Source organism: Pinus tabuliformis, chromosome 1_1, assembly GCF_031772625.1.
Source record: "Pinus tabuliformis cultivar Carrire ecotype Pingquan chromosome 1_1, CPIR1, whole genome shotgun sequence".
Classification (NCBI taxonomy): Eukaryota; Viridiplantae; Streptophyta; class Pinopsida; order Pinales; family Pinaceae; genus Pinus; species Pinus tabuliformis.
This window is the reverse complement of record NC_142297.1, coordinates 875,248,709-875,275,942: the sequence shown is the minus strand read 5'-3', so window position 1 is coordinate 875,275,942 and position 27,234 is coordinate 875,248,709. Positions and strand designations below refer to the sequence as shown.

At 40.0% G+C, this 27,234-nt stretch overlaps 1 pseudogene; it reads right to left on the bottom strand.

The window, feature by feature from the left end:
* Positions 1-17,157, bottom strand: part of LOC149217112 (uncharacterized) — a 42,468-nt pseudogene extending 25,311 nt beyond the window's left edge.
* Positions 17,158-27,234: the final 10,077 nt, after the last annotated feature.

Genomic DNA, 27,234 nt, shown 5'->3' with positions numbered 1-27,234 from the left:
TTTAGCCTTTTCATATAGAAGATAAATAAGCCAACGAACCTACTTGTTATATTTTGCTTCCCTTTGTCTCCTTTGAATAGCTCTCTTCGCTCCTTCTCGAACTGAATCCGCTCGATAAGTACCTGAAATCATAAACAGAGGACAAAAACCAATCAAAGAAAAAGATCTATCTACTATAAGCAAATGGAATCGAAAGCATTTACACATATAATCATTATACATAAAGACAAGAATATGGGAAAAAGTGTAAACAGCTTTATTAAATAGAAGGAAGAGTTACAACCAAAGAAGTCTGATCCCATGTCACTCATCTAGCTTGAGTTCCATCCTTCATCACACCAAAAGCACAACACTCTGGCAGCATAATAATACTTGCTTATGATCTCAAACCGCAAACCAACAATATATCCTTACAAATTCTCAAAGTCCAGCCCCTGATCACTATGATGAGTGCTCAATTTATAGGGAAATGGAGGTGGTTTTGTCATAAATTGGGCATTGAATGGCTTTCCAATTTGGGAGTTAGTTTCCATGGAGGAAGGGATGAGAGGATAAGAGGTTATTTGATTCATTCCCTATCCAATTTTTAGCTCATAAGAGAGGATAAGAGGTGGGAATTTTCTAGAATGATCTAGAATGAAAGAATATTCCCAGAACCCTATGAATATTTCGCTCAATCTCGCCTAGCACAGGTCAAAGTGGGCCTATGTGCTCTGCAGAGCAACCTTGAATGGGCCTAAGTGCTCTGCAGAGCACTTACCCCTGACCAAGGCTGCATTGGTCCCCCAAGGAGTCATTTCAGGATGTCTTCATGCCAGGAAACTCTCAGGAATGATGGCATTCAATGTGATGACTTGTCTAGGGCATGTAGCAACATAATTAGGGTTTGATGAGCTCTAAAAGTATTGATCTGAATGATGGGAGTGATGTGCCCAAATAGACCTGTAACAACTGCATGGCGGCTCTTGTAGTCCTGAACATGGGAAGATTCCTAAAGTTCAGCAACATTGACCTTTGAATTCCGCTAAAGTCCTCTGCAACCTTGATGGATTGACTTCCATCAGCCTTGACTACTAGTTCAGTGTAAACCTCTCGCTTAAGTGTTGTAAATTGAAAGGAGTCTAAGAGTTCATTGTCAACATGCAATGCCTTATCATATTTGTCGTAGAGAGTATCTCTCTTCATGATTCTTTCCTCGAATTCGACCTCTGAAATAGAGATCACAGTCTTTTTCATTTTTATAGAATGATGTTGATATATAGAAAACATAGGGGGCTTTAACTTGGGCTTGAGACAATGGAAATTGGAAACGGACTCCATACTTGGAAATTCTACCACCTCGGTTCTAGGTTCGGAAAAACTTATCGTTGCCATGCAGATTAAGTAGAAAATCTCGACACAATGTTTCTGACTAGACCGCTTAACTAATTACTACGGAAACATTCACCACTTGGTCTCAATCATGTTAACACTAACGACGGTTGATTTGGACCTGACTTGAATGATGCAAAACTGAAAAAGGAGGGTGGAGTTGATGGGTAAGTATGGGGTTGTGATGGGAAGCGCTTAGGAGTTGATTATGGGTATTATGGGAAACATTTAACACAAATTCAAACTACCACCAAGAGTTATTGCCTAATTATTATGAATACAATCCCTGACACGTGTGGCTCCCAGACCACAAGCAGTTGAGGTGGGGAGGCAATACCTATGCAACTGAAAGAGACCTGACAAGAGATTTATTTTAGACCAACTTCAACTGAAATGATTGACCAACCAATTTAACAGACACAACTAATACATGATAAATAATTAACTGACTCTACCTAATCCTACTTATGGTCTCCTTTCGGAGATGCATCAATTTTGAGTGGAATTGTTTAATCCTTGGAAGGGTTTCAACCATGCACCATTCACCCATCCTGGTAGTAAGACACCATCTAGTTGTGCAAGCTTGACAACTCTTGATTCCTTCACTTCCACAATAATAAAATATCCCAACCAATGCATCTGCAACTTTCCAGGAAACTTCAATAATTTTCTATCATATAGTAGAACATGTCCTCCTACCGTAAATGATATATTCTTAATATGCATGTCGTGCCATGCATTGTGCCTCTAATTTTCAACTATTTGATGGAAATCTGCCATGAACCTAGCTTCATCCACTTCCCAGAGTTCTTCCAACTACTTCGGAATCGACTCTTCCTCCATCATATGAGTGGCCCGTGCAATGAAAAGGCTAGGAATTGTGAACTCGTCGGTACTACAGCCTCTTATCAATATACTAGATGGAAAGGCGTATGTTTGTGTAAGATTTTAATAGTTGTGCGATAGGTCCATAGAGTAGTTGGCACCCACTCATCCCAATCATCCATGTTGGCTGAGCATATCTTGGTCAGTCCCCTTTCTAAGATCATGTTGAAATCCTCCACAGTACCATTTTCTTGAGTGTGATATGGGATGCTCTTATGGTGTTGTATCATGAAGTTCTAGAGTAATGAAGCAATTGTTTCATTAATGAAATGGGTTGCCTAATCACTAGTGAGGCCCTGGGAGCACCCAAATCAGGTGATGATATTATCAAAAATAAATCTAGCGGCGGTATTTGCAATACAATCTTTAGTTGGTGCGGCCTTCACCCATCTGGTAAGGTACTTTATGGCGGTGATGATATATATGGCTTAGGAGTGGCGTGTTGGTGGATTGATAGGTCCTATAAAGTAAATTGTCCATTTCTCAAAAACATGTAGCGCTCGTACTGGCTGCAGAGGCAGTTCGTCCCAGTGTGATGGCTTTCCAACCCTTTGGCAAATGTCACACCTTCTAGCATATTCCTTTGCATCTCTAAAAACTGTGGGCCACCAGAGCCCCGCCTGCAATACTTTCCTTGCGGTGGCCTTTCCTCCAACATGACCTCTCGTAACCCCTAAATGACAGTCCCATAATACATAATGTCTCTCATGATCTAGGACAGATCTACGTAATACTTGATCAAATCCCAATTTGTACAGTTGTCCCGTAATCAACTGATAGTTTGCAGTATGGATGACCATGTGCCTCCATTGTGTTGTTGTGTATTCCTCCGGCATTTACCTGTAGCTAGAAAGGTTGTTTTATCCTCCAAGTAGTCTGGTACATCTTCAACTCAAAGCAGATCGACGTTAGGCCAACTGATTATCAACGGATCCTCCACTTTCATCTGACTCCAGCCAAGAGAGGTGATCGGGCCCCACATTCAGTCAATCTGGCTTGACAATTACTTCAAATGTGAATTCTTGGAATAACATAAGCCATCTGCAAATCCTACCTTCAAGTACAGGTTTGTTCACTAAATACTTCAAAGCAGAATGATCAGTGAAAAACTTGAATGGACCTCCCAGAAGGTAATGTCGGAAATTTTGAAGAATACACCATCGCAAGTGCCTCACACTCGATTTTGGTATAATTTTTCTCTGTTGTAGATAAATTTTTTCTAGTGAAGTAAATTGGGTGATCGAGGTTTCCCTCCCCATGCTGAGTCAGGATAAATTCTAAAGCAATACCTGAGGGGTCAATGTGAACATGAAATTGTTTGTTCCAATCTGGATAAACCAAGATCGATGCACTTGCCAATTTCTCCTTCAGTATATTAAGAGCAGCATCACATTCTTCTAACCACGTGAATCATTCAAATTTCTTTAACAGCTTCTCCATTGGTGTAGTAATCAAGGCATAGTTTCAGATGAACCTCCTGTAATGCCCTGTGTGGCCCAAGGTGGATCTAAGTTGTTTAACACTTGTTGGCGGGTCCATGTTCATGATCGTCGCAACCTTAGCAAGGTCTACACACACCCCTTCCTTATATACGATATGGCCCAAAAGTGTTCCAAAGTGGACAACAAATATGCACTTCTTCAAGTTTAGTGAGATCGGTAACTGTCTACATCGGTCAAACATGACTCTGAGTAGTCCGGAGTGTTTCTTTAGTAACAAATAAACATTCCAATCATCCATGTATACCTCTAGGAACCTGTGGATATAATATCTAAAAGTAGCAATCATAATCCTTAAAAACACCATTGGGGCATTCTTGAGTCCAAATGGCATAATGTGGTATGCATAAGATCCCCTTTTTGTGGTAAATGTGGTTTTCTTCTTATCCTCCTCTGCAATCCTGACTTGATGATAATCAGAGAATCCATTTGTAAAATAATAAGCTTCATTTCCCACCACATTGTCTAAAACTTCGTCACTGAAAAGGGTGGGGAAACGATCGTGAACACAAGCATTATTCAGACTACGGTAGTCCACACAGACTCGTATTTTAGTAGCATCCTTCTTATCATGTATAACAATTGGATTAAACCACTCCGCTTCATCAAGTGGGAATATAAGCCATGTTGCTAACATCTTATCTATTTATTTCTTCACCTTCTCGTTAACCCTCGGTTCAGTTGGTATGGTCGATGCTTCATTGGCTTTGCATCTAGCTTAATAATGATCTTCATTTCCCCTAAATCCTCCTTAATCCTTCAGTTCCGCAAAAAATGAAGGGAACAAGTATTCATATTATTTTAAGAGATCAAAGATCTATTTGGTAGTTTTCTCGTCCCAGTAGTCTCCAATCAAAGCTAACTTCGGCTTTTCATCAGCCCTGATGTTGTGTTTCTACAACTTCAAGGGAAGTTGTTACGGAGCATCAACCACAGGCCCATCCTTAATGCCATGTTCCCTTCATTTTCATTAAATGTCTGATGTCATAGTTCCTCTAGATCATCCTCATTCGGTTCTCTATCTACCCTTCCATAGGCTACAACCTCGTGATATCTTGATTCATATATATGCTCTAGAGTGCTCTAATCTATGCATCCTTCCATTAGCTGCCCAATTGTAAGTAGAACTCGCTTAACGACCTACAAATCATTGGTTATCCTTCATCGTTATCTGAGAAGGAAAAGTTTCTAACAAATTGATCTGCCATGAAATCCCATTTACTAGTCTGTCTCCTTGTTTCATCCTTTACATACCATGCTTTCGGAAAGGTCCCCCAGGTGTGTACAAAGCCATGCACCCACAACTCCTTTGAAATTCCTTCCCTGTTCCATTTGGCCTCACATTCTTGCAAGTGTTGCTGAGGGCCACAGTCCCCCCTATGCTTCACAAAATCCTACAAGTACTCCCCTGAATGTCTAAATCTAACTTTCATCGTCGTCTTGATCTCCTCTCATTCTCTGAGATGGTTGCAGTGAACTCCCCACCACCTTATTAGTGTCGCTTGTAAGGCGAAATTCAATAGGGGCACCTTGTGTTCTTCAGGAACAATTGCACCAACTCTATTGATAAAAGTATTAACTGATTAAAAATAGGGAATTCTCGTACCTTAGTGTCGATCTAGTTTATCCAAAGGATTGTGGTGCAGAACCCGGTGTTGATTCTGTATCCACCCTGTTGTCAATCATCCCAATGGCCTTCGAGCCAACCTCAGAACTTTGAATACTCCGCCAGTTGATAGACCCTTCTACGGTCGGGTTGATATACTCCTTCCTTCTTCCTGTTGTCAATCGATATAGTTGATCCAACAGTTATGATTCTTCCTTGTCATCTCTTGGCTTTGTGAACCTTGGTCCTTAATATGGGTCTAGGGATTGGATCACTCTAACCCCTTATACTTCAAATGTCATTATTTCCTTATTTAAATCAATTATCGTGTAGTTCTAAAAAGCCCAGTCTATCCCAAGCAGTGTCGGGTAGGGGTCTGTGTCCCCCATAGTGTCTATCACTTCAAAGTCCACATAAGTCTTCACCCCTCTTATATCGACTTCTACATCCTCCAGCCATCTAAATGAAAGGATGCAATATTGATTTTCCATATGCTGTTGAATTGGCGAAAATTCCAGCTTAGGCCTTCCTAAGTATTCCTCGGCAAAATATTGACATCTAAGCCTAAGTCTAACATTGTACCCTTAATTTGGAAACCCGCAATCTGAGCATAAATCAAGAACTCCCTTCTCATTCTCTTCTTGTTCCTCCACACCCTCCTAGAGTGTCTTTCAGGTAGGTTGGCAGAAATTATTCCTCCCTCGGCCGCTTCATCCTTGATAACATATTTCAAACTTTCCTGCAACTATCCAAGTAAGTGATCATCGTTCACAATTTGCAGGAATATTCTTAACCATTCTTCTATGGGTCAAGCATTGGATTGCGATGGGTTCAGACTCCTAGATTTTAGGAATTTTGATTGTTCTTCTTGCATCCCCCCTCCTAGTGTTAATTTGTTACAAGTTTCTATTGTTTCCTTGTAGTAGATTTTGTTGTTCAGGTTGAGCACTTCGATGAAGCCAGCCTTATAATCTTGGGCTATTCAGTGGCTCCCATATCAGCTCCAGTCTTCTTCCCACCATGGGTGACTATGTTAATTCTTGAGATGGGATTTGTCTTTGGTAACCTTGGCTCTACATTGATTTAAGTTTTCTCCCCTTTGGCAGTTGCGTTCTTCCCATCTAGCAATCAACTTTTTGAAGTCCTTTGGTGCATGTGTGTTAACCTTTCATGAGAGCACTATGGTATTTTGGGTAGTGGTAAGTCTCGTGCAACTTGCCCTTCTTGATCACAATTATAACAATGAACTGGGCCTATGCCTCTTGTCCTGCCTCCCCATGCTCCTCCTCCTCCTCGTCCTCGAGGAGACTCATTGATTCGGTAGGTTGATCAGTCCAACTGATCAGCTAGGGCATCCAGTACTCTACACTTATTATTATGGTGAGTTGGTGAAGTGTAGAATTTTCAAAAGGCATTGTTTGAAACATAGGAATGCTTCTGTAGAATTAGACAGATATGAGGGAGATGCCCATATGCTCTGCCTATCTCGCAGTACTTAGTTGGTGCTGAATTTCGCTAACTTCGAAACACCTGAAATTGGTTGGGCCCTATGTATAATCCTTGCATCCCTATCAACGCAACTCTTGTACTAGGTGTAGATATGGATGGTCCCACCAATGTAGGTGTATTTTTTGGGCCCTGCAACCTTGGGCACTCTGTATTAAGATGAACCTCTACCAGACAATTAGTACACCATATATTCAGTTGTGTCAGTCGTGCTAGTTGTAGATCCCTTGGCTTCTCTGTCAGGTTCGCAATTTGATGTTGAAAACCCAATATGGACGGATCATTAGGCATTTCTCCCCCTAGGTACTCATGTGTGTATCCCGATATAACCTCAATTTGAGTCGCCTGCACTAGGGCATCTTGCAGCGAATCAATTTTTTGTTGAGTCAATAGTGTGCAGGTAAGGGGCAATAATGTTTTAATGGACCAATGCCATTGATTATTTGGGTATATCGGCTAGCTCAACTTACCAATCGCATCCTTGAATATCTGCATTAGCTCCCAGGTAGTCTCTCCTTCCCACAACTTGATTTCCCATAGCTCAGATAGCCCCTACTGGGTGGTCTGAGGAAGCTTAAATTCCTGCACAAATTCCTGCTTAACATCATCTACTATTGGATTCTAGTACAGTTCCGACCACTTAATGAACCATCTTAATGATATTTCTCTAAGAGTGGTTTGGAATTCAATTAACTTTATTACATCAGGTGTTTGGCATGCCCTCCAGATGGCTTCACACAGATACCAATGTTGATCTACATCATCATTCCCTTTACCAGATAATTCAGGCTATCTGTTGAATGATCCCACCATATTTGACTGAACTTGTGAGAAGAGTATAAATCCCTGCGACCTAGGCTACAATGATCCTTGTAGGTTCGCACTACTATTACTAGTTCTACTACCACCCGCACTAGCTTTGTAGGTAGCATGCACATTGTAAACTCTTATGACTTTGATTAACTTAGAAATAAATTTATTAGGATTATGTTACTAGGGGAAGGTTAGGGAAGATACTACCTAAGTTATGGGGAGGCGAGTCATTGCATATAGTGGACACATCATTTTCTACAAATAGTCTCCTTATGGCAAAGTGCATGTCATCATCCAGGCCTTCCTTAGAGCCTGTGTAGCCCATTCCATCTGAAGTTTCTATTTCCATTAGAGGGGCTGGGTCCTTGTCACCCTCCTGACCCATAGTTGTTACAGTTGTCTCTGCTCTTCCCAATGGACTAACTTTCACTCTTTATTCCTCTTATGGACATCCTAACATTGCTCTTGCTTGGTGTAACTCTTGTGTTGTCTATTAATTTCCGTAGATTCCTCTCCATCCATTTCTCAGCTATCCACACCCTCCTTTGCACCCTCAGATCCTTGGCCTTTCGAAAGTCATATGTGTCCATTTCTTCGATATTCTCATAGTTCCCTACTTGGTAGCATCCCTCCCCTTAAGTCCTTCCCCTAGTACTAGGTGGTTAAGCTGCCATGTTCAGGTTCTTGAACACCAATAAGTTCTCCTCTGCCATTAGAGCCTTAACCCATAATTGGGTTTCCTTTAGTAGTCTTCCTCTCAATCCTAACTTGAACATGGCCTCATCTTTATAAAAGGACTGATGACTCTCCATGGAAAACTCAATAATGTATCCCTCTAGCGTGGTCTATACCCAGAAATCCACAACTTGCGTTAGATTTGTGTCAAGTCGATGTAGCTCAATAAGATCCGCTTGAGTCCAAGTATGGCAAGATCGGTTCTTTCCTTTTACTTGAACTCTTTGCAACCAATTGTAGAGCTCCTCTGGGAATTTGCACCATAAAATCTTGTATTGATCGCTAGCTGGTTTCACATATAGGATCTCTTCCTTCAAATTCTCCACACCTTGTCGACGAAGTTGAGCTTGTTGAGAGATGAATTGTTCTGGTTGTTCTTGCCACCAGTCTTGCAGTTCCTTAAAGATCCTCGATATATTCCAAACCCCTTTTTGAAATTTCATGTCCCTGAAATGAAACCATTTGTTGGCACAAAAATATTAATAAGGTTGAAACCCCAAGTTTGGGAACAGGGGCCAACAAAGCTCCGTTGTAGTCTAGCACAATACTATAATTTTCACCTTATCCAAGATGGATAAGGAGTCTCACCCGAGGTGTGTCGTGACCCTAGTTAGATGGGGGGTGGGAGTTTGATATCAGGGTGGAGTCACATGAGGGATGCAGGAGTCAAATAGCCCTGGACTATATGAATTAGACATCTAATCACAACAGATCATGAATATACATAGGAGAAATACAATAAAAATATGATCATATTAATTTTAACAAACCATGTAACCATCCACACACTATGCAAATATCCCAAAATCCTCCCTTTTCTATTAATCCATGTGGAAATACAGTATTACATCCAGCTCGAGAGCCTCATCTCAACATCACAAAACTACCATGAGAGATCAATACATAACCAAATTATCCAAGACAACAGACACAGTGCGGATTGAACAGCTCCGCAATAACATTTCAGTACTCTCCTCCTCCTCTTCCTGTTATGCTTGTTGAAAATAGCAACAAGAAATGCTAAAAATAGAACTACTATAAATAGAATTTTGAGATACATTCCAATTTTAGTTAGTCCCTAAATTAAAATTGAGAATTAAAATTCGAATTTGATCTTTTAGCAGTTGTTTGTAAAATAATTAATTAATTCATCTTGAGTTAATTAGTTGTAGAAAATCAAACATGAAGTCTATGTGAAGACATGCAATAGTTTCCCCTCTGATTGAGGAAGTTATCCCTTGATTAAAGGAGATTAGGATGAGTTGTACTTTGAGTTGTAATTAGTTAGCTCAGTTAACTAGGTTAAGTCCAGTTAGATTGGTTCCAACAGTTTTTTGAATTGATTCTGAGTTCAGTTAGTTAATGCATGCATGCATGTAAATACCGCACTTCAGATAACTTAATGTTCTCTCATCAATAACTGATGCATGTTAGTTCAGTCAGAGACCCAGTTGAGATCAGATGATGGGATAGTGTACTATCAGTTGCAAGAATATTCCATTGAGGATATCTCTTACATGCAGAAGGAATTCATTCCTTGGAGATTGCATAGTTACTTATGAGTTTGATGAGTGTGTGATGAGGCCAATTCACACAGGTGGCAGCATTGGACCCCAGGAGAAACTACACAAGGAAATAGGAGGCTTGGAGGATTGGAGGAGGACATATGTTGTGTCTATTTAATCTGTGAGTTGTATTGAGGGATTGTACTGAGATCTGGATAGCTTGTGAGCTAAAGCTTTTTGTAATCCAGACATATTTCCACTTGTATGATAATACAGAGATTGGGGTTTTTAGCTGAGGCTTTCCCCAGAGTATTCTTCTATGTTCATGTTTGATTGATTTCTCATTCTTTGTTATATGTGTTCTATTTGATCTTGCTCAAAATCGATTAAGCTTCCGCAAGTTTGTGTGTAGAAGTAGATCAAGTATTTTGCTTTAGTCTATTGCATTATCAGGTGATCTACAGTGGGAAATTCTACATGGTATTAGAGCAAAGGTGATCAAAGTGAAGAACAGTATACAAAGAAGTTCAAAGTTTGAAGTTTCAAGTTCCTGATTATAGAATTCGAATTCTTATCACATCTCAAATTTCACCAATGGCGTTCAACGGTTTAAGACTCGAGTATGCCCTTGATGGCAGCTCGAATTATATAGCCTGGAAGGATCACATGGAAGCAGTATTAGAGGACAACGATTTGAAGGACTTCATTGATCAACAAGTCCCCAAGCCAGTAGTAGCTAATGATATAGAATTGGCGGAATGGAAGAAATGTGTGGCTAGAGCAAGGAGAATCCTTCTAGAGGGAGCTCGAGACCACATAATCTCGAGTCTCCATGGGAAGGAGACGGCGTTTTCAATGTGGAAAACATTGAAAGATCTATATCAGAACAGCATCGATCAGAGGAAGTTGGCGATGAAAGACAAGCTTCAGAAAATCAAGTGTGAAAACGGCAACACGATCTCTACATATCTGAACAAGCTCTCCACCTGCAGGGATGAGCTTGGAAGTGTAGGGATCACGACAGCTCATGATGACATGGTGAGTCTTTCTCTCCTCGATCTTCCTAAGAGCTGGAATAGCTACCAAGACTCAGTTAATGGAAGAGAGAAACTGCCATATTGGGAACGACTTTGGTCGGATCTGGTGCAGGAGCAGATAAGAAGAAGCACCAGAGATAGATCTTCATCAAAGCAAGAAGATGAATAAAATCTAGCCTTAGTGAGTAAGGCGAGGAAAGGGAAAGGGAAGGCATCCCATCCCAAATCCAGTTCTTCCCATGGTGGGAAGAATTTTGACAAATTGAAAGTGTGATGCTTTCATTATCATGAGTTGGGCCATTATGCTACGAATTTTCCACATAAGAAATCCAAGAAGGGATCCTCAAAGGCATCAGATGGTGAGGCATTGGCCTCACAGTGCGAATTGGATTTCTCTCTCATCGCATGCATGGTTTCATCCATGGTGGGATGTGTTTGGTATCTGGATAGTGGAGCTTCATTCCACATGACCGACGACAAGAATCTTTTCAGTACCTTAGAGGAGAAGGATCTCCAGATGCGGATCGAGATGGGCGATGATGGAAAGTACCGTGTTTCAGGTGAAGGTACGGTTGTGTTTCAGAGGGAGCATGGAGCTCCTCTCACCCTGACTGATGTAAAGTATGTACTGGGTCTGAAGAAGAATCTTGTGTATGTCGCTATGCTAGAACACAAAGGCTATGATGTAGTCTTTAGTAAAGGAAAGGTATTCCTGAGGCACATCGGTACTGGACAGACCAAGAGGATTGGGATTCGAGTAAAGAATCTCTACAAGCTAGAGGTAGACGACTGTGATGCATTGAGTTCAAAAGCTGAATTGGTGCAGAGCCAAGATGTTGGTGAGCTATGGCATAGAAGATTGGGCCACTTGCACCATGGGGCCTTGAAGATCATGCAGCAGATTTCTACCGGACTTCCCAAGGGAAAACTGGAGCGGGCGGATACATGCAAAGGTTGTACCTTGGGTAAGTATGCGAAATATTCCTTTCAGGATCGAGACATTAGAGCTGGAGCAATCTTGGAGCGAGTTCACACAGATGTGTGTGGACCATTCTCTACAGCCTCCACTGCTAAACAAAGGTACTATGTTATTTTTATTGATGATTTTTCTCGTAGATGTTGGATCTACTTTATGAAAAGAAGGATTTGACCTTCTTAAGGCTTTGTGAGTTTAAAGCCTTGGCAGAGAAAGAATCTGGAAAGAAAATAAGGGCCTTGTGTAGTGACAATGGTGGAGAGTATGTCTCCCAATAGTTTAAGGACTTCTGTGCAACAGAAGGAATTAAACGGGAGTTGACGACACCCCATAACCCACAGCAGAATGGGGTGGCCGAAAGGAAGAATAGATCGATTGTGGGAGCAGCTCGAGCGATGTTGCATGACCAAAGCCTACCACTTCATTTGTGGGCTAAGGCATGCAATACAGCAGTATACTTGCAGAACAGAAGCCTGCATCGTATACTAGGGATGAAGACACCAATGGAAGCCTTTTCTGGGAAGCAACCAGATGTGAGTCACTTCAGGATCTTTGGATCATCGGTTTATTGCCATGTGACCAAAGATGCCCAGAAGAAGCTAGATCCAATAGCTGAGTTGGGGATACTTGTGGGGTACACTGATACACCCCACAACTATCGGGTGTTCCTGCCTACCAGTCAGAGGACAATGGTACATAGAGATATGAATTTAGATGAGCAGAAAGCCATGCGAGTATCACTTGAGAGGGAGCTCAAATTGCATGCATAGGAGGAACTTTTAGTTCCTAAGGAGGAGGAGCCTCTTACTGATGCGGAGCAACTGCATGCAGAGGATCCGGGAGTGGATACATCCACTCATGCTAAGTCTTCTAGATATGGATGGAAACGCTCAAGGGAATCTGATAGGTTGATGATGCATGCGCGAGAGAATGTGGGGCAACCATCTTCTCAACGCAGATAGAGGAGGTCACCTGAGCGGTACACTGGTTACATGGCCCTGGTTGGGGAGTGTGCAGAGACTGAACCTTCTTATTTTGAGGAAGCAATGCAGCAACCAGTCTGGGTTGATGCTATGGTAAAGGAGTACGACTCTATCATTTGGAACAGTGTGTGGGATGTTGTCCCAAGACCTCAGGACAAGTCAGTCGTGAGTTCTCAATGGCTTTACAAGGTAAACCAGGTAGCTAATGGCAGTGTTGAGAAAGGCAAGGTTTGTTGCCCGTGGTTTCTCACAGGTCGATGGGATTGACTACAATGAGACTTTTGCTCCTGTAGCAAGGTACTCATCTATCAAATCGATGTTGGCACTATTAGCTCAGATGGGTTGGAAGTGTTGGAAATAATACTGAGAGGGGGGGGTGAATCAGTATTATCACATCAATAAAACTTTTTCATTTCCATATTCAGATTCATATATGCTACTTCCACAACTTCTTATGATTCAGTTAGTTGATCCTTAATGAGTCCATTAGAACATTATCAACCATATTAACACTAAACAGGTGCAGTAAAATAGAACAAATCATCACACATAAGCCACACACATGAACACCATGATATAAGGTGGAAACCCAATGTGGGAGAAAACCACCTACTGCAAGTCATCTCAATCTTCTTCTTAATAAGAAAATCATTTTACAATATTTTTGTACTGGTGCAGTCTTATACCAGTATGCAGGCTTCTACCTGCAGAGAGCTACAACCCCCATAGTTCTTGTACTAGCCGATCCATTTACTAGTACGCAGGCTGCTACCTGCTACAATGCTCCAAAGTTTTCAACTGCTACTGGAAGGGAGCTACCACCCCCGTAGCTCTTGTACTAGCTAAGATACTAGTACGTAGGCGCCGGCCTACAATCTTCTCTCCTCCGGGTACCACGTTTCATACATTTTCAGACTGGATACACCATTTGATCCCGATCTATCCTTAGATCTTGTTCTCCATCAACCGGTGAGATCCCTCTTTAGCTCAGATCCAGATCTGCACCATAACCCAATCACAGTATTCCAGATCTAGATATTCAATAATTCAGATGATGCTTTGCCAAATGATCTCCTTCCTCTTTTATAGTCTTAGGCCTTTCACAATACCACGGTCCAAAACCATAATAACACAATACCACGGACCCAATACTTGGGATCAACAATTTTGGATGCAATACCACGGACCAAAACCATAGGATCAAAAACTGTCGGAATAATACCATGAACCAACCATGAAAGTGCGTGAGATCAACACTTTTGGATGCAATACCACGGACCAAAACCATAGGATCAAAAACTGTCGGACTAATACCATGAACCAACCATGAAAGTGCGTGAACTTTTCTCTTGCATGAAGGGAACTTTTCTCTGCAAGAAAGTGCGTGAACATTTCTCTACATGAAATAAACTCTTCTCTACATGAAAGTGCGTGAACTTTTCTCTACATGAAATAAACTTTTCTCTGCATAAAAGTGCGTGAACTTTTCTCTACATGGAATAAAATTTTCTCTGCATAAAAGTGCGTGAACTTTTCTCTACATGGAATAAACTTTTCTCTGCATAAAAGTGCGTGAACTTTTCTCTACATGGAATAAACTTTTCTCTGCATAAAATTGCATGAACTTTTCTCTACATGAAGGAAACTTTGTTGCACTATAATTTATCAAATAAATTTGCTGCACTATAATTTATCATTTGTGTGATTTTCCATCAAGGACAACACTTGTCTCATAATGCCAACAATCTCCCCCTTTGGACTTGATGGCAACAATACCAAATCACTCTCCCCCTTTGACATCAAGGGCAAAGGGCGGACCAAGATATTCCCTTCCTTTGCTGTCCATACTCCCCCTGAGTGCCTGCTGAAATTTCTGAATGAGCTCCCCCTTTGTATATGCCAAGGTGTACCAATCTGTCCATGCTCCCCTTGAGTACATGCTGAAGTTGTGAAACCTGGAGTTGTGTTTGATACTCCCTTTGACTCTCCTGCTGCTGTACTCTTTTGATTCAGATTTTTATTTCCTACAGTTGTCTGGCTAGAATCTTCATCTCCCTTTTCACTTGAAAAGCCAGATACTGCAAGCCTAGCAGCCTTGCCGTCATTTCGATTTAGAAGCCACAAACCAACTTGCAAGCACTGTCGTGCAAATAGCATAGAAAGTTTAACTGGTTGACCAAGCTGAAAGAATACCCCATCGTCTGGAGACAAAAGATTATTCAATTCAAGGGCTCCTTGTTCCATGTCTGATTTAGTATGTTCTGAAGTAGGTTTACACATCCTATCTTGCAATATAATATGGCGCCATTTCCCATTACCAACAACTTGTACCCTCAATCGATCTTCCCGAATAGATGAATCTGAGTCGGGTGTTTCTAAGAGTCCCTTTTCATAGGCCGAAATGCAGCACTCTGCTAGACGGATCCATATAAGAGGTTTCATGTAGTAAAGGCTGCAAGCTTGTTGAAAGCATTTAGCTGCTACATTTGGATTTCCACAAATCAAATGCAGCATACCACAGTTATTCATGATAGATTGAGATTTATCTTGAGAAAATTTTGCCAGCTTAAGTGGCTGTTCTGCACAGATTGAAACACTATTCTGATAGCCTTCTTGAAATATAAAGCCGCTAAACGGTCTTTTCTCAATTGATGATGTATACAACCAAGATTGTTCCATAGCATGCATGGCATCCCTTGCTCTGATCTGTTACTGCACGTTGTCAGAAGTTTAATAGCTTTGCGATAATTACCACGAGAATATTCCAGCTGAGCCTTCAGAAGCAATGCTGTTGAAGAATCCCTACCACGAGCAATGTTCACAGCCATTTTAACTTCACGCTTTGTTGCCTTAGGATTCCCTGTGAGGAGGAGAAGACGGACCTTGTAAAGATGTAATATAAGCTTCAAGTCACTTTTCGGTGGTGGTTTTTCAACTGCAATTCTTGTTAAGTCACCCGACATTGATAAATTAGCAGAAGACCTTCCAATATTTTGATTTTCACTGCCTAAGGTTGACAAGAAAGTCTCATAGTCAAGGGCCTCATCTGATAATGTCCTTGTAAGACTGATGTCAGCATTGGCTGTAGCACTAGGCGAACTGGTGGAATTAGAAGTCATTACACTGCTAGTACCCTCAGTTGCTGCCAAATTCACTTGTGTTGTTGGAATCGACTTTGGCGCTTGATTTGTTGAATTACTGCCACCATCAACTGATTGGGCCATATGCCCAAATCCAAAAGCCTTCTCCATGTATTGCACCACATTCGCGGCTTTCGCTGCTTCATGGGAAGCTAAAGCAATATCCAGCATAAGAAGACAAATGCGTAAAGCTGCGGTCTCATCTATCGGCTCTATGTTTTGGTACAAGGGTTCTAGTAGAGACATTGCACTTGCATAATGCTGAAGATGATATAAGATAACTGCAGTATTAAGTGTAGCAATAGATGTATCATATTCATCCACAAAAGCAACACCTTCAGAATTAGAAGATGCAGATGCTTGTTGTCCACCAGCAACACCACTTCCTTTAGGTACCAATGTACTGCTAGCATTTGAAGGCCTGATTATGCCTTCAAGCTGGTCTCCAGCTGCACGAACAAGTTCCTCACTCTTCTTCTTAACCTTGTCAAGTACCTCTAGAAGCCTTTTTTTTTTGGATCTGTACAACCATCATGAAAGTATTATGCCACAGCAATATTATGAAGGACCTTGGGATCATCTTCCTTCTTCTGCGATAGCTGACACAGGATATCCAAACATTCTTGATAACGCCTTGCTTGAAACATGGCGGCAGCCTCCTTGGCTAGGGTTGCAGTTACAGGTAAATGACCTTCGTCTTCCGGAGAGCCTTCCCTGTGCGTGGCCTGTGATGACTCCATTACAAGACCAACCAAGCACCCGCTTTTCAAAAAAAACCCTTCAATCCGTGATCCTTCCTCGGATCCAAATCAAAACCCTCGCAAACTTCACTCGCCGGAACTCCAATCTCCGATCTTAAGAAAACAAAAAAAATGCCCTAGAATTTCGTAAAGAGATCTTTGAATGGGCTGAAACGGGTACGGTTTAACTACGAATCCTGTAAATTATTTTGCACTGTATTTGTAACAGAAAGACCCCGAAAGCTTAGCGGAAAGGTGATTCTATGCTCAAGGGAACCATGATTTCTGTTATCCTCGTTGTTTATTCCAAATGCAGAGATGGGTTTTCCCTGTTTATATCTTCGCCTGCCTGATTTAGCCAAATAGGGCGACGTCCTTTATATCATCCTCCTCCTGTGCCGGCCCATTTATAGCGCGTATTAGGCACCATCTAAGAATCAATCCACTAATATGGTCTGAACATCAACTATGTAACCCCAAGAATCATCTAAACAACTCATAACCATATCATAGCAAGATGAATCATTTATCCATATAAGCATCATCACCAAGGACTATTAACCATAATGCCAACAATGCATTAAGAGCATATGCTCCCCCTAAACCTGTGCCATCTGTCAGATCTGATCATGCATATTAATAAGAAGTATCAAGACATTAGCAATATCAAGTTAGAACCAAAATACTTCTAACCATCATATCCACACATCATTAGCAAAATGCAACCATTATCAATTAGAGCAAAACCGATCCTTTTCTTGAATCTGTCCCTACTGCCTTTCTTCAAACAATCATATACGCGACTGTGCAGTAACAAATTCGCGTATATATGAAACTTCCCTTTATCAAGCTTGCATAGGAGATTGAAGTTTTACACTTCCGGCTCCCTCTGTTATGTCTGTATAATGTGTTGTGCCGCCACTTTCTGACTGAACTTCCTTTTTCTTCCATATCTTCAAGTGTGATGATGTTTTCTCCTTTTGGTGTGATGTCCGTGCTTTGTTCCTGCATTCCTTTGCTATATGTCCAAGCTTGTTACAAGCATAACATCTTACATCTTTCATATTCCTTTTGTAGCAATCAGCAGCTTTGTGACCAAACATATTGCAAGCAAAGCAATATCCATTAAAGTACCTTGACTGAGATGATCTGTTTGTTTGATGATCTTGAACCCTTCTTCTTCTACATCTGGCTGCAACATGTCCAAGGATATGACATACATAACATTCAACATTATTCATAGGAGGAGTAAAATATTTTCTTTGAAGAATTTCTTTCCTTGGTTGATGATGAGATTGACCTTTCATCTCTCTTATCTCCTTGTTGATCATTTTAGATTTCTCTTTAGAGTTCCTTGCCTCACCTTGTGAACTAGATTCACCTTCAACAGATTCATGAAAGCCAAGACCAGTTTTGATAGCAGTAGATCTTTGACTATTAAGAATATCATCCAAGACTTTAGCACTATCTTGAAAACGTAAGAGCTTATCCTTTTCTTCTAATTTACTTTTCAAGATATTTACCTCAACCTAAAGTTGTTCATCTTTTTCTAGATATTACTTCTTCATGTCTTCTTCAGCTTTCCTTTCTTCTTCCAACTGATGCTTTAGCTTGAGAATCTCCTTTTCTTGTTCTTCATTCAGATCCTGTTGCATTTGAAGAATTCTGAAGGCACATTCTAGCTGAGATTTTAAGATGATAACTTCGATTCCCTGTTTTTCAATATCTTGGACTAGATCTTTATTCTGCTTCTTTGATTCTTCAAGATCTTCCTTTAGAGAGCGGATCGTGGCTTCAAGACTTTCATAGTAACTGGATCTATCTCTGAGTTTCTTGATGGTTGTGTTTTTTTCATTGACTTCATTTCTTAGAGACGTTGCTTCAACCTGCAACTTTTGATATTTCTCCTTGAATAACTCTCGTTGAGCCTTTTGTCTAGTAACAGCTTCTTTGAGGGCACCACTCTTTATGTTCAGAAGTCTTTCTTGTTCACTAATTTTGTTTGTCAGCCTGTTAAATTCTGCTTCTATTTGATATCCTTCTTCCTCACCCATAAGAGCACATTCAGTTGTTTCGTTATCACTTCCATCTTTTCCAAATGGATAGATAGCTGGAACATCAGAGGATAGCAAATTCATACCTGATAGTTCATCTTCATTCTGAAATGATTCCGAATCTAAATCTGAATCTGAAGAGCTTCTTATACCTAATCCCCAATCGATTCTCCCATTGTCATAGTTCTTATGAGATGTCTTCTTCTTCTTGTGAGCTTTCTTCTTAAGCTTCTTTCCCATTGTTCCACGGATCTCCTTCAAGCGATCAAGCTTCTACCAAAGAACCTGCTCTGATAGCAATTGTTGGAAATAATACTGAGAGGGGGGGGGGTGAATCAGTATTATCACATCAATAAAACTTTTTCATTTCCATATTCAGATTCATATATGCTACTTCCATAACTTCTTATGATTCAGTTAGTTGTTCCTTAATGAGTGCATTAGAACATTATCAACCATATTAACAGTAAACAGGTGCAGTAAAATAGAACAAATCATCACACATAAGCCACACACATGAACACCATGATATAAGGTGGAAACCCAATGTGGGAGAAAACCACCTGCTGCAAGTCATCTCAATCTTCTTCTTAATAAGAAAATCCTTTTACAATATTTTTGTACTGGTGCAGTCTTATACCAGTACGCAGGCTTCTACCTGCAGAGAGCTACAACCCCCATAGTTCTTGTACTAGCCAATCCATTTACTAGTACGCAGGCTGCTACCTGCTACAATGCTCCAAAGTTTTCAACTGCTACTGGAAGGGAGCTACCACCCCCGTAGCTCTTGTACTAGCTAAGATACTAGTACGTAGGCGCCGGCCTACAATCTTCTCTCCTCTGGGTACCACGTTTCATACATTTTCAGAATGGATACACCATTTGATCCCGATCTATCCTTAGATCTTGTTCTCCATCAACCGGTGAGATCCCTCTTTAGCTCAGATCCAGATCTGCACCATAACCCAATCACAGTATTTCAGATCTAGATATTCAATAATTCAGATGATCCTTTGCCAAATGATCTCCTTCCTCTTTTATAGTCTTAGGCCTTTCACAATACCACGGTCCAAAACCATAATAACACAATACCACGGACCCAATACTTGGGATCAACAATTTTGGATGCAATACCACGGACCAAAACCATAGGATCAAAAACTGTCGGAATAATACCATGAACCAACCATGAAAGTGCGTGAGATCAACAATTTTGGATGCAATACCATGGACCAAAACCATAGGATCAAAAACTATCGGACTAATACCATGAACCAACCATGAAAGTGCGTGAACTTTTCTCTTGCATGAAGGGAACTTTTCTCTGCATGAAAGTGCGTGAACATTTCTCTACATGAAATAAACTCTTCTCTGCATAAAAGTGCGTGAACTTTTCTCTACATGGAATAAACTTTTCTCTGCATAAAAGTGCGTGAACTTTTCTCTACATGGAATAAACTTTTCTCTGCATAAAAGTGCATGAACTTTTCTCTACATGGAATAAACTTTTCTCTGCATAAAAGTGCGTGAACTTTTTTCTACATGGAATAAACTTTTCTCTGCATAAAAGTGCGTGAACTTTTCTCTACATGAAGGAAACTTTGTTGCACTATAATTTATCAAATAAATTTGTTGCACTATAATTTATCATTTGTGTGATTTGCCATCAAGGACAACAATTGTCTCATAATGCCAACAGGAAGATCCATCAAATGGATGTGAAGACTGTGTTCCTCAATGGGAAGATTGAGGAAGAGGTGTACATTGAGCAGCCAGAAGGTTTTGAGACCTTCGATCATGAGTCGCATGTGTGCCAACTCAAGAGGGCTTTGTATGGGCTGAAGTAAGCACCTTGTGCTTGGTACACCAGGATCGACAACTATTTCACCGGGTTGGGCTTCACCAAGAGTGAAGCAGATGTGAACCTTTACCACATCATGGTAGAAGGTAAGCCATTGATCATTGTTCTTTATGTGGATGATCTGATTTTGACAGGTGATGATCAGTTGATCAAGTCTTGCAAGGAGGACCTTGCAAGAGAGTTCAAGATGAAAGACATGGGTCTCATGCACTACTTTCTAGGCATGGAAGTGTGGCAGAAGGATGGGGAAGTGTTTGTGTCTCAAGGCAAGTATGCCAATGAGATACTCAGGCGATTCCACATGGATAAGTGCAAGCCCATGCAAACTCCTCTAGCTGGTAACTGGAGGAAGGAGGATGCTACTTCAGGTGAGGTAGTAGTTGCTACTGTTTATCGGCAGCTTGTGGGTTCATTGATATATCTAGTGAACACACGACCAGATCTGTGCTTTGTGGTGAACCAGCTGAGTCAAGCTATTGTTCAACCTACCACGTTGTTTTGGAAGGAAGCGAAGCATGTGCTGAGATACCTTAGAGGCACATCTCAGTATGGATTGTGATACACAGAGACAGAGGGAGTGAAGCTTCAGGGCTTCACAGATGCAGATTGGGTAGGGAGTCCATCAAACCGGAAGAGCACTTCTAGAGGAATCTTCAACCTTGGTTCAGCTGCAGTTTCCTGGTACAATAGGAAACAGAGGTTAGTTGCACTTAGCTCAGCAGAGGTTGAATACATGGCTACCAATCAGGCAGCATGCAAGGCCATTTGGATATGCAAGACCATTTGGATGCGGAAGATTCTAGTGGGATTGTTTGGTCAGAGGATGGATCCAACTGTGATCTATTGTGATAATCAAAGTTGTATCAAACTCTTTGAGAATCCAATATTTCATGACAGGTCCAAGCACATTGATATCTAGTATCATCATCTTCGAGACTGTGTGGTGAAGAGGATCATGTTGTTGTTGTATGTTTCGACCGAGGAACAGGATGCAGATATTTTGACTAAGGCATTGTCAAAATGCAAGTTCGAGTTCCACAGAGACAGGATTGGGGTGATTAATAATCCCTTTCTTGTTGAGAGGGAGTGTTGAAAATAGCAACAAGAAATGCTAAAAATAGAAGTGCTAAAAATAGCACTGCTATAAATAGCATTTCGGGATACATTCCAATTTTAGTTAGTCCCTAAACTAAAATTGAGAATTAAAATTCGAATTTGATCTTAGCAGTTGTTTGTAAAATAATTAATTAATTCATCTTGAGTTAATTAGTTGTAGAAAATCAAACATGAAGTCTATGTGAAGACATGCAACAGTTTCCCCTTTGATTGAGGAAGTTATCCCTTGATTAAAGGAGATCAGGATGAGTTGTACTTTGAGTTGTAATTAGTTAGCTCAGTTAACTGAGTTAAGTCCAGTTAGATTAGTTCCAATAGTTTGTTGAACTGATTGTGAGTTCAGTTAGTTAATGCATGCATGCATGTAACTACTGCACTTCAGATAACTGAATATTCTCTCATAAATAACTCATGCATGTCAGTTCAGTCAGAGACCCAGTTGAGATCAGATGATGGGATAGTGTACTATCAGTTGCAGGAATATTCCATTGAGGATATCTCTTGCATGCAGAAGGAATTCATTCCTTGGAGATTGCGCAGTTACTTCTGAGTTTGATGAGTGTGTGATGAGGCCAATTCACACAGGTGGCAGCATTGGACCCCAGGAGAAATTGTGCAAGGAAATAGGAGGCTTGGAGGATTGGAGGAAGACATATGTTGTGTCTATTCAGTCTGTGAGCTGTATTGAGGGATTGTACTGAGAGTTGGATAGCTTGTGAGCTAAAGCTTTGTGTAATTCAGACATATTTCCACTTGTATGATAATACAGAGATCGAGGTTTTTAGCTGAGGCTTTCCCTAGAGTTTTCTTCTGTTTTCATGTGTGATTGATTTCTCATTCTCTATTATATGTGTTCTATTTGATCTTGCTCAAAATCGATTAAGCTTCAGCAAGTTTGTTTGTAGAAGTAGATCAAGTATTTTGCTTTAGTATATTGCATTATCAGGTGATCTACAGTGGGAAACTCTACAATGCTCGTCCTTCTTTATATTTTTGCAACTGCTTGGATTGTCAGTTCTCTCTTGGAGGCTCTGCCTTCTTCCTGATTAAGTTTCTTCTATTGCTCGACTGTTAGTATTCTGCTCCGCTCGGTTGTGGTTGCCTTCTTTCGTTGTTCCTTCGCAACTATTAGTTCTTAGTGGGTTTCTTCCCCTTTCCGGTTGTCTACCCCACAACTTCCCAATAGTTATCTTCACAAAAAGTTGTCAACCTTCTAGCTCGTCATCTAAGTTCCTTAATTCTCCAAAACAAAGAATCCAACAATCTCCAAATACGGATTCTAGCTTGTCCCACATATCTCTGGCATATTTCAAACCTACTAGCCTATTCAAATCATCATCATGAAGATTCTTGTATATTATGCATCTACCCTGTGCATGATGCTGCAAAACTTTATCTGCAATTGGACCCTTGCCATAAAAAAATAAAATAAAGAAATAAATAAAAATAAAAATAAATAAATAAATAAAAATAAAAATAAAAATTCACCAATAAACCACAGATCTACTCTCCAACAATCAAGTTGCAACTAAGAGCCCCACTCTAATACCAATTGTTGGAAACCTTTGAGCATTACTAAGAGGGGGGGTGAATCAACAGTGTGATATTCCTAACAATTTTACCAATTAGAACTTCACTTATTGAATCATGCATATAGCCATAAACACATTAGATGATATTATTCATATCAACCTTATAAATAGCTAAAAAAATATAAACATGAGAGAAATAATAATTATCACATCAAAAACACATCCACACAAGAGATACAAGATATCTGGTGGAAAAACCTTCATCAAGAAAAAGATAACCCTTGTTTTTGTTGTGTTGCTCTGAGTCTTCTATTAAGCAAAATATATCTTTTACATAGATGACTGACTCCCATCAGTTAGGAGACTCGACCTCATATATAATCAGCTGACTCTGATCAACCTGGAGACTCGATTCTACTTATAATCTTGAAACACTATGTTCTCCATAGATCTATAGAATACCATTCGCTGAAAGCCATCACGATCAATAGATCCTTTCCCAACTCTAATTGGACTATCCAACTACCATTGGATTGAAAAATTATTCCTTTCGCTTAAACTTTGCAATCACTGCTACACATCCATGAAGTCACTGCTCCTCTACTCTATGCGGACCTCCTTTCATCTATTTTCATACTGGATCCGAAGAATTTCTGATCAACTCGATTTATCTCTACAATACGAACTCTAACAACAAGACAATCTCATCAAATCATAAATCACCAAAATCATATTCTCTCACACAAGAAAATAGTGGCCATAATCCATTCAACAAAATAATTGAATATATCACCAACAGCTAAAAAAAACTCATAACAAACCCTCACACCAAAATATGAATGTTGCATAATACAATCAACAACATAAGACATTATGGCTATGTGCTAAATGCATTAGCAACTCATGCAAAAAAAAATATGAGAGTCACTAATATGGAGCTATACCAAGCTCTCCATCAATACCAAACTCTGATACAACCCTCTGCATCACGCATCTAAAATTTGGAGATCCAAATCAATACTATGCTTCAAGAAATAGATATACTCATATTTTTGCCACTAGAGCTCATACACTAAAGAAATCAAGCTCACTATGGCTCTGAAGAATATGCACATGATGTCACCTTCTCTAACTCACTTACACTCACCATCAACCATCACCAACTCCAAAATTGAATATAGAAAACATGAAGAGTGAAATTGACCTTTGGGCTAGGATCAAGGATGCACAAATTGGACCAAATCAATCCACTAACATCGCTACTTGTGCACTAAAGGTGTTCACATCATTGGATGACCTTTTCAAACCATTCTCGACCTTTTCAACTTATTCTAAAAGCCTCTAAGAATTTCCATTCCAATTTCCATCTCGTTTGCGCGAGGAATAAGGAAATTTTTTCGTGAAAAAACCTCACTCGCATGCATAACACTGACTAAACTCGACTAGAACCTTCAGTCGCTTGCACAAGCCTATCCCCCAGCAACTGGAGCCTTTTAATTTCTTGCATAAGCCTATCTCCCAGCGACTGGAGCCTTTCAACCACATGGATAAGCCTCCATGGGAGTGACTAGAGCAGAGCACAAGGAAAAACCACAACCCCTCAGCTCAAAACCTCTGCCACATATTGGATCCTCTTCTTCAGCTCCTATAAAAGCCTCCAAACCTATGTTAAGCTAAGTAACACCTCTGTAAGTAGATAAAACAAGTCTCCCAAGTTTCGCTGCCAAGTTGACATTAAAGGCCAACAAACAAGATTGGCAAGAGTGCCAACAAATCCTCGAATCTCCAACAAACATCTACACAAGTTGCAACACCTCTGGCAGTCCTCTATAGCACCTTTGAAACATCATCACTACCATGAGGCCAAAGCATCACTGCAACAAGTCATCTCCATGAGCATAAACATGAATACCTAGTTACCAACTTATCAAGTGTGGCAACCCAATATCATGGACACCAGTAACACATGAGAAACCATCAGCCACACCAATGCCATCACGGACCATCATCAAAAAGGATGACATCAAGAGTTGACATCAATGCCAACATAACCATCTCAATTCCAACTCAACTAGTTGCAACCTTGCTACAATGAAGGCATCCAAACATCAGATAATCTACAACGGGTTGACATCATTGCCAACATGAGCTAGTTGCCATCATGAACCAATGCCAACATCAACTAGTTGGATCCATGCATATCATAATGCCAACATTAGTTAGTTGGATCCATGCACACCATAATTCCAACATTAACCATATGAAATAAAATATACAAGTAGCCCATATTCTTGTGCAAGTTGATTTAAGCATGGTATACTAAAAATACATTATTATAATATATACATTTTAAAAATGATACAAATAATTAATAACCATGTGAAATAAAATATATCATCATAGATCTCTTTTAATTCTAGATCCACCAAGCATCTACAGGGATCAAATCCCTCGAGATGCAAACTTATTTCTGAGTGCAAAATTTGACGAAATGTTTGCACCTCTCGAGAGATTTGATTCCTCTCATCTCTTGGTAGATCCAAATTTAAGATGGATGTTTGTTAGTTTTGAGAAACACATTAATGAAATGTTTTAATATAAGTTGTGATTTCTTTTTAATAATATATAGGTAGTTGAGATTGAAATATTTTATTTATGATTCACATTCTCCACACTAAAATGTTAATACATGCCCCTCAAATTCAGAAAGAGAAAACAGATATCCATAGGACTCTCTCTCTCTCTCTCTCTCTCTATATATATATATATATATATATATATATATACACTCAAAGTGTTACATATCAACTCCATGTTAGATGTTAAAGGAATTACAAATCTCCCTCATAGATCGAATTGTTGAAAATGTAGCAAGAAAATCTAGGTTTGACTTTCCTTGGTCAAACTAGATTAAAATTCAAATTTCAATTTCAGCAGAATACTTGGAGGTAGTTAACTGAGGTGACATGACTCTTGTCACTTAGTTAACTTACTAATTCAAGTTGGACACACTTGAGTTCAGTTCTACATGATTGATTGTCGATTTGTAGCGATCTTTTTTAGTTAATTTGATTAATTGTTAGTTTAACTAGTTCTCACTGTCAACAGAACTAATAGAGGTCAAGTTTAGGGTGTGTAACTATTTTTCACACTAAGTGATCATCCAATTAACTGATCAATCAGCTCAAAATAATTGTTGCGTATATAAAATTTGAGCTACCTAGTTGAGATTGGAGTTCAAGGGCAATTTATTGTGAGTTGTAAACTATTTCAAGTTGTACAAGTCATGCATGCAGTCAGAGAAGGACCTAGAGGAATTGCGCAATCCAGATTGAGGAATTTCCTAAATAACAGGGGTTAATTCCTTGAGGAATGACGCAAGGAAATATGAGCTTGGAGGAAAAAAAATGGCTAAGTATTGGCCAAGGTCAGACAACCAAGCAGAGGATAGAAGATATAGGTGCAGGTTGAGCTCAAGCTTGAGCAGAGCATATTGTATTCATCTAGATTCTTTGATTAATGCAATACAGATAGTAAGGGGTTTTGATTAGTTGTTTTCCCCTAGATAATTTTCTATGTATATGTGTTGAAGCTTGATGCATGTTAATGATTTGTGTTCTCAATCATTAATTTACTTCCGCGGATCAGTAGAGTAATGCTGTCACTATAGTCACTTGTGACTTAGTAGTCTTAAAGATTTACTTCCGCGGATCAGTAGAGTAGCTTCTAGTCTTGTGATTTAGAAAATTTCATGAGCAGTTTAGAACCTACACATTAATTTCTACATGGTATCAAAGCTAGATTCATAGTAGAGAAGATATTTCGAAGTTGTCACTGTAGGAGGTTCGAATTTGAAGATCAATGTTACAGGTTTT